The sequence below is a fragment of the Neofelis nebulosa genome, chromosome 8 (genome assembly GCF_028018385.1).
Source record: "Neofelis nebulosa isolate mNeoNeb1 chromosome 8, mNeoNeb1.pri, whole genome shotgun sequence".
Lineage (NCBI taxonomy): Eukaryota > Metazoa > Chordata > Mammalia > Carnivora > Felidae > Neofelis > Neofelis nebulosa.
The window spans coordinates 54,855,962-54,865,754 of NC_080789.1; positions in this window are offsets into that span (position 1 = coordinate 54,855,962).

Here is a 9,793-nt window from a genome sequence, read left to right on the forward strand (position 1 = left end):
AGGGGGTGGGGGAAAGAGATATTATCCTTCTCAATTAACTTGGCAAATGTTCACTGTAGTGTGGGGTAGAGTCTAAGAATATGGTCAATAAGTGACTGATTTGTAATAACTTTTGCAAATTCTCTGTTTTTAGAATAACATCCTTTAGCTGTATTTTTCTTTACTTTTATACACCCTTGTTGCCTTAACATAATGGAAACTTCCAGTTTTATTAACAGGCCGTACCACATGTGATTTCAAATTTAGTTTTGACTTAAATGGGTAGGAGGAGAACTGAGAGTCTGTATCTAAGGTTGAAATAAAAAGGGAGTTGATCCTGTTTTTTTATTGCCCTCAGCAAGTCCTGTTCTATCACACAATGCTGTACAGTTGGGTTGTGACTTTTGGTAACACACAATAGCTAATAGCACAGTGATTAAATGGAACTTGGATCTTTTTAAAGATTTGATTCTTTTCTCAATTCATAGGTGATATATCCATCTGAAAGAGCCATATATGCAAAAATATCAAATAGTATTTTTCATCATCCTGCCCTTTCTCATTTCGACTTACTTACTTTGAAGTGGGGAGAATTAGAATGATGGCAGACACTTCACTAGGAGAAACAGAAAAAATAGAGAAATAGTACACTGGCAGTTTCCTGCTCCCCTTATCCACACAGAGAACTCCACGTGGTACTATTTTTATCAAGGTAAGGCCTATGTGTAATATAATGCTCTTGAAAAAGAGTAGAGGTAGCAGATTTCTTCTTCCTTGTTTTTATTTGCACTGTGTAAAGCTGTGAAAAGTAGCATAGACATTACAAGTATCTGGCATTTAACTGACAGTTACTAAATTCCTACTAGGTCCAAATGTATGTGGCTAGATTACATTTTGGGGTTACCTGGGGTTTAGCCTTTAAAACACTTTTAAAATCAGTACACTAGGTAGTTTTTTCAATGCTCTCCATATGCATGGCACTATGCTAACCTTTGAGAAAGTGAGCACCCAAAACACTTTTAAGTATTTCACATTTGTTTTTATTTTTTCATATGTTTTCAAAGTATTGCAAATTACTAAATAGGTACTATGTCCTAAGTGTTTTTCTGGAAATTCTATTATGCAAAGTGAATGAACAGTATTTATTTATTTACTCAATTACTTATTTATGAACTTTATTCTAGAAGTTAGGTGAGGAGGGCAGTGCATGTCCCAAGTGGTGTTTTATAGATTTTAGCAAAAATGTGACTGAGAATCTTGAGAGATTGTGGACTTGAAGAGAAATGACAGAGGAGTAAAAAAAAATCCAGGTAGAGGGAATGAGGGCCTGAACTTGGACTATTATTACACTGAGAAGAATGTGAAACAGTGGATATCAATCCTGGTTGCAATTTAAATTACTTGAGGATACTAACAATGACCCATGCCTGACCCTACTGATATTCTCTTACTTGGGCTCAGGCTTTAATATTAGGCCATTTTTTTAAAGCTCCCCAGGTAATTCTAATGAGCACTCAGGGTCAAGAACCACTAATGAAGGGTTTTGCCCAGGGTGGGAGTGATGAGTTGGATGACATGATTGCATGAGTGAAAGAGACACTTGGAAGGGGACTCTGGGATGTCCTAAGCCTACTAAGATGGGATAGTTGAGATTCAGTTACGTATGACAGAAAAACCTGGGGAAAAGCAGGCTGAGTGGCTAGTAGAGACAATGAGTTAAATTTTTTAAGCCTATGGAGTTTAAAGTGCCAATGAAACATTCAGAAAGTTCATGTCAGATAAGAACGGAACAGGTTTTATTGGATTTGTAATTATAGATTATTGTTGGTCTTGGTAAGAGCAGTTTCAATGAAGTGTCTATTGTAGAATTGAGCTTTCAGTGGGTTGGAGAGTGAATGAGAGATTTGAAAGTAGGAGTAGCACACACAGACTTCTCTTTCAGTGGGAAATGAAAAGGCAAAGTAGGGTAATGTTTACGGAGAGGAGGTAGAATTCAAAAAGTGTGTTTTTTTTAAATGTGGAAGAGATAAATTTGTGTTTATATATTCTGCAAAAGAAGGAGGGAAGATGCGGAAGAGGTGTGTTATGAAACTAGGACTAGGGGTGCTTGAGTGGCTCAGTTAAGTGACCAACTCTTGGTTTTGCCTCAGGTCATGATCTCACGGTTCAAGGGCTTGAGCCCCACCCCCTCCGTCAGCGCAGAGCCCGGTTGTGATTCTCTCTCTCCCTCTCTCTTCTCCTTCCCTGCTCTCTTGTACGCTCTCTCTCAAAATAAATAAACATTAAAAAAATCCTAGAACTGAAAATACAAAGGAACTGAAGGCAGGAGTGTCCATGTCTAGATGGAAATAAAGTCATAATGTGTAAGGAATAAACAGAACCAAATCCCAAAGAAAATCTACTGGCGTGAACAGTAAAGAAGCAATTGGTGCTTAGGTCTTTGGTGACCCCCCCATAAAACAGTGTCACTAGTATGGTAGACCCTGAGTCAAGTAACTTGGGTTGACTAGTACAAGGGTATCAATTTATACCCAGGCTACTGAGACTTTAGTTAATGACTCTAAGATCATAAATATATAAGAAATAAATTACCTAAGTGGCAATACTCTTATTTATAATGTGAAAATACTTAATGTCGCAGGATTGTTGTGAAGATTCAATGAGTTAATATATGCAAAGTGCAGCATCTAGTGCATAGTATTTAACTAAATGGTGGTGCTTCATTTTTGAAAGAGGTCAGTTCTGTTCACCCTGCAGTCAGTGTAAAAGTTGTGTTGATAGAATATAATAACATCATATCATATATGATATGAAAAATTCGGGGGCCCGCTGGTATATGGGCAGATGTAGAGGCATTACATTTAAGCCACTTTTTTCAAAACTTGTGTGGCCGCAAAGAAGGTTAAAGAATAACTCGTGGCAGAACAAGCGGAAATATATCTATGTTTTGACACGGACCAGAAACATTCACAGGCTGACTGAAAAAGAAGTAGAGAAGGAGGAATTGATAAAAGAAGAGTTACCAATTTATTACCAATTTATTGGTAATAGGTTGGGAATATCAAAGGGACGGTTTAGTGTGAGAAGAATCTGTGTTTCTGCTGTTAAATAAATGAACAAAAATGAGTGAAGCTATTTAAAAGTGCGGTTAAGAGAAATAATGCCTAGGGGCCTCTGGGCTGAGGGAACAGCAGCACATGCAGGTCTCAAATAGATGAGATTTATCTGCTGAGTATACAAGATACAGAGTTTGGTTTGAAATCAGGGGAAAGAGAAAATATTTGAAGCAAACTTTGGTGTTTTTAGATACTCAGAGCTCACAAGACAATAATGTCACAATATAAGGCACCTAATTGGTAGAGATAGGTGATTTTCCTTTAGTATAATGCAGTCTGGACAAAGAACAGGTGAAAATAAATAGTTGGGATCATCTTTGGATGAACATAGTCCAAGGTCTAAAAACAGGCTAGCATCACTTGAGTACTTACTCTGTGACAAGAGTTCTAGGAACTTTATTACTTAAGTTAATATTATTTGAGATACATATTGTTGTTACTACCATTTTGTAATAAGATAACTGGGGCATGGGGAGGTTAAACAGTTTCCCTAGTGTCACAGTAAGTGGCAAAGCCAGGATTTTAACCTGTGTAGTAGTAAATAGCAGGTTGTCAGTTTACATGCTATTAGAGTATATGATAGGGCTAGAGGAAGACCCCAGAGGGCAAGTAAAATAAAAGGGAATGATGTTTATAAATTTAGAGAGGAGGAAAGAAACTAGATTTGAAACTGGAGAGCAGTTTTATTAGACATAAGGAATAAGGAGAGATCCATTATTTAACAAATCATTTTGTGCTCTTGTGTGCCAAGAATTGTGTTAGAAGCAATGAATACAATATAAGTATGGTTGGCCCTTGAACAACACAGGTTTGAACTGTGTGGGTCCACTTTTACATGGACTTTTTTAAAGTACAGTACTAGAAATACATTTTCTCTTCCTTTGATTTTCATAACATTTACTTTTCTCTAGTTTTATTTTAGGAATATGGTATGTGATACATATATCATACAAAATATGTGTTAATTGACTATGTTATTGATAAGACTTCTGATCAACAATAGGCTATTAGTAGTTAAGTTTTAGGAGAGTCCAAAGTTATACAGGAGACTTCAGGTCTAACCTGGTGACAAAGACATTGAACTCACTTCCTCCATGGACACACCAAATATATACCTACTTATACAGCAAATCCTCCTGAAGAAAAGCTGAAGCCTGACTGAACAGCTTTTGCACAACAGAAGACAGAGAGACCATGTACAAAATAGGAAGAGAGACAGAGACACAGTAACAAAAGGAACCGCCACCCCCAATGCTGCAAACTGCAGTGTGGAGGGATAGTACTGATGGACACGAGCAGATTCATTTACCCTGGGGCTCACAAAAAAGGCCATGGCTTAAAAGGGCAATTGAAATATAAAGGAACGAGCCCTAGAATCCTGACAAATGGCAGGGTAACAGCTGGTACCCACTTCAGGTCAGCAAGGCTGGCAAGAACCATGGTTTACATTCTCACCCCACCTTGTTAGTAGGATCCAGGTACCATAACTGCCCTGCTGCCTTAGCAAGCCTCAGGCCCCTAGTACATAACAACCCTACAGGCTCTAGGAGCGTAAGAAAAAAAAAACATATTTTAAAGGAGCAACTACAATATAAAAGATGTAGCACTAGAACTCCACCAAATGGAAGGGGAAAGCTGCTGAAACTCTCTTCAGGTCAGAAACCTATAACAGATGAACAAAAAAATAGGGAGTAAGAATGCCAAGCATAACACTATCGAAATTCATCAATCACAAGGAAAGGGAAAAAGAGAAGGAACAAAGAACAAAACAACCAGAAACAATTAACAAAATGGTAATAGGTACATACCTATCAATAGCTACTTTAAATGTAAATGGTCTAAATATTCCAATCGAAAGACATAGGGTGGCAGAATAAAAAAAAAAAAACCCATAACAAGACCCATCTATATGCTGCCTATAAGAGATTCACTTCAGACCTATAGACACACAGAATGAAAGTGAAAGGATGAAAAAAGATACTTCATGCAAATGAAACAAACAAACAAAGGCAGAATAGCAATACCTAAAACAGACAATAATTAACTAGTAGGGGACTTTAACACCCCACTTACATCAATAGATACATCATCCAGGCAGAAAATAAGAAAACATATGAATGACATATTAGGCCAGATATACTTAACAGATATATACAGAACATTCCATCAAAATACAATAGAATACACATTCTTTCCAAGTGCACATGGAATATTCTCTAGGACAGAGTACGTGTTAGGCCAGAAAACAAGTGTCAATAAATTAAAGAAGACTTAAATAATATCAAGCATCTTTCCCAACCATAACAATATGAAACAAGAAATCAATTACATGGAAAAAAAACTGGAAAAAACACAATCACATAAAGGCTAAGCAATATGCTACTAAACAACCAACAGGTCAATGAAAAACTCAAGAGAGGAAATAAAAAATACCTGAGACAAATGAAAATGAAACACAATGGTCCAAAGTCTTTGAGATGTAGCAAAAGTAGTTCTAACAGGGAAATTTATAGCAATACATGCCTACTTCAAGAAATAAGAAAAATTTGGGGCGCCTGGGTGGCGCAGTCGGTTAAGCGTCCGACTTCAGCCAGGTCACGATCTCGCGGTCCGTGAGTTCAAGCCCCGCGTCGGGCTCTGGGCTGATGGCTCGGAGCCTGGAGCCTGTTTCCGATTCTGTGTCTCCCTCTCTTTCTGCCCCTCCCCCGTTCATGCTCTGTCTCTCTCTGTCCCAAAAATAAATAAAAAACGTTGAAAAAAAAAAATTTAAGAAATAAGAAAAATTAAAAACAAACAAAAAAGAAAAACATCAAATAAGCAATTTAACCTCACATTTAAAGGAACCGGAACAAGAAAAAAAAAAAAAGAAAGAAAACTCAAAGTTAGTAAAAAGAAGGAAATAATAAAGATCAGAATGGAAATGAATAAAAACAGAGACAAAAACACAAGAGAAAAGATCAATGAAACCAAGTGCTAATTCTATGAAAGGATAAAATTGACAGTCAATCTTCTCAAGAAAAAAGAGAGAATCCAAACATTTAAAATCAGAAATGAATGGGGTGGCTAAGTGGCTCAGTTGGTTAAGTGTTTGACTTCGGCCAGGTCATGATCTCACAGTTTGTGAGTTCGAGCCCTGCATCCAGCTCTGTGCTGACAGCTCAGAGCCTGGAACCTGCTTCAGATTCTGTGTCTTCTCCTCTCTCTGCCCCTCCCATGCTCATGTTCTCTGTCTCTTAATAATGGTAAATAAACGTTAAAAAATTTTTAAAAATAAAATCAGAAATGAAAGAGGGAAAATAACATATGATGCCACAGAAATATAAAGAATTATGAGACTACTATGAAAAATTATATGCCAGATAGCTTGGCAAACTAGAAGAAATGGATAGATTCCTAGAAACAATCTTCCAAAAATAAATTGGAAGAAATAGAAAATTTAAAAGAATGACTACTAGTAACAAAATTGAATTGGTAATCAATAAAATACTAAAATAAAAAATAGAAGACTGAGACCAGATGGCATCATACATGAATTCTACCAACATCTAAACAAGACCTATTCTTCTTCTAAAGTTAAGACCTATTCTCAACTATTCCAAAAAATAAAGGATGAACGAGAGCTTCCAAATACATTCTATGCATCTGGCATTACCCTGATACCAAAACCAGATAAAGAAAGACAGACAGAAAGACAGAAAGACAGAAAGACATAAAGGGAGGAAGGGAGAAGGAAGAAAGAAAGAAAATTACAGAACAATATCCCTAATGACCACAGATGCAAAACTCCTCAACGAAATGTTAGCAAACCTAGTTTAACAATGCATTAAACAATCAAGTGGAATATATTCTGGGGATGCAAAGATGTTTCAGTATTTGCAAATCAATCAATGTGATGGCACCACATTAACAAAATGAAGGATAAAAATCATAGGATCATCTCAAGAGATGCAGAAAAAGCATTTGACAAAATTCAAACATCCATTAATGATAAAAATTCTCAACAAGTGGGTTTAGAGGGAATATACCTCAACATAATATAGGCCTTATATGACAAACCCATAGATAACCTCATACGCAATGATGAAAACCTGAGAGAGTTTTCTCTAAGATCAAGAACAAGACAGGAAAGTCCACTCTCACCACTTTTATTGAATATAGTATTGGAAGTCTGACCCACAGCAATCAGACAAGAAAAGTATATAAAAGACATCCAGACTGGTAAGGTAAAAGTAAAACTGTCACTATTTGCAGATGACATGATACTGTACAGAGAAAACTCTAAAGACTCTACCAAAAACTATTGAAAGTAATAATGAATTTGATAAAGTTGCAGGATACAAAATTAATATACATAAATTTTTTGCATTTCTATACACTAATAACAAAGTAGCAGAAAAATTAAGAAAGAATTCCATTTACAATTACCACCATCAACAACAAAAATACCTAAGAATCAACCAAAGACGTAAAATACCTGTACTCTGAAAACTATAAAACATTAATGAAAAAACTGAAGGCAACGCAAACAAATGCAAATATCTAACATGTTCATGCACTGGAAGAATTAATACTGTTAAAATGTTCATACTACCCAAAGCTATCTACAGATTCATGCAATCCCCATCAAAATAGCAACATTTTTCACAGAACTAGAACAAATAATACCAAAATTTGTATGGAACCACAAAAAACCTCAAACAGCCAAAGCAATTTTGAGAAAGAAAAAAAAAAAAAACTGGATATATCACAATCTCAGATTATAAGATTTACTACAAAACTATAATTAGCAAAACAGTATGGTACTGGTACAAACATAGATACATAGATCAACAGAACAGAAGAGATCAGAAATATACCCATTCTTCTATGGTTGGTTAATCTATAACAAAGGAGGCAAGGATATACAATGGGGAAAAGACAATCTCTTCAATAAATGGTACTGGGAACACTGAACCCTGGACAGCTACAATCAAAAGAATGAAACTGGAGTACTTTCTTACATCATCCACAAAAGTAAACTCATAATGGATTAAAGACCTAAATGCGAGACCCCAAACCATAAAACTCCTAATAGAAAACACAGGCAATAATCTTGTCAGCCTTCACATTTTTCTAGACATGTGTCCTTAGGCAAGAAAAAACAAAAACAAAAACAAATTATTGAGACTATACTAAAATAAAAACTTTTGTGCGTCAAAGGAGACCATCAATAAAACAAAAAGGCAACCCACTAAATGGGAGATGATATTTTCAAATGATTTATGTGATAAGGGGTTAAATCTAAAAGACAAATCGAAAGATGTTCAACATCATTAATGATCAGGAAAATGCAAATAAAAACCACGATGAAATATTATTTTACACCAGTTAGAATGGCTAATATTTAAAGACAAGAAATAACAAGTGTTATTAATATAGAAACAAAGAAACCCATGTACACTCCTGGTTTGAATGTAAATTGGTGCAGCCACTGAAGTATGGAGGTTCCTCAAAAAATTACAAATAGAAATACCATATGATCCATTAATTCCACTACTGGCTATTTACCCAAAGAAAACAAAAACACTAACTTGAAGTAATATATGCACCTCTATGTTTACTGCAGTATTATTTACAATAGCCAAGATATGGAAGCAACATAAGTGTCCATTGATAGCTTAATGGATCAAGAAGATGTGGTGGGTAGGTACACATGTAAATACACACACACACACACACACACACACACACACACACACACACACAATGGGATACTGCTTAGCCATAAGAAAGAATGAGACCTTGCCATTTGTGACATGGATGACCTAGAGTCTATTATGTGTGAAATAAGTCAGACAGAGAAAGACAAATGCCATATGATTTCACTGACATGTGGACTCTAAAAATTGAAACAAAACAAACAAAAGCAGAAACAGACACATAAACACAAACAACAACCTGGCGATTGCCAGAGGAGAGGGGGTTGGGGGACGGGCAAATGAAGAGGAGTGGGAGGTACAGGCTTCCATTTATAGAATGGACAAGTCACAGGGTGAAAGGTATAGCACAGGAAATAGTCAATGGTACTTCAGCAGTGTTGTATGACAGATGGAAGTGACAGATGGAAGCTACACCCCCGAACACAGAATAATGTACAGAGCTGTTGAATCGCTGGTTTGAACCTAACACTAAGGTAACAGTGTGTCAACTATACTTCAATTAGAAAAAAGGTTATACATTGATTTTCAGCTGTACATGGGATCAGTGCCTCTAGCCCCTGCATTGTTCAAGGGTCAAATGTAGCAAGCTTTACCTTCTTTTCAAATGATATCCTTCTTGGGAGGGGTAATAAACTGAATTTGAAGATACTTAGCTTAAGAATGTTCAGAAAGATGGCATGAGGCACTGAGGTCATAGCACTACAAAGAGAACCAGCTGGATGTAAGATGGCGAAATGAAGAGCAGGGAGATAAAATAGCTTAGAAAGAAGCCTATTCTTTTGATGAGGACAGGTTTGTATTAATTACTGGGAACCTCAGCAATGTCTGAGCATGTTATGGAAGAAAGACTACCAAATAGATGGCATTCTATATTAAAGGCTTACCTCTGGTTCATAATTGGAAGTGAGGTTTCCTGTTTTTGTGCCCAACTGTCATGTATCAAGGGAAGATCTGTTAGAGAGGCGTATTCCTATGTAATACACAACTCCACAACACAGA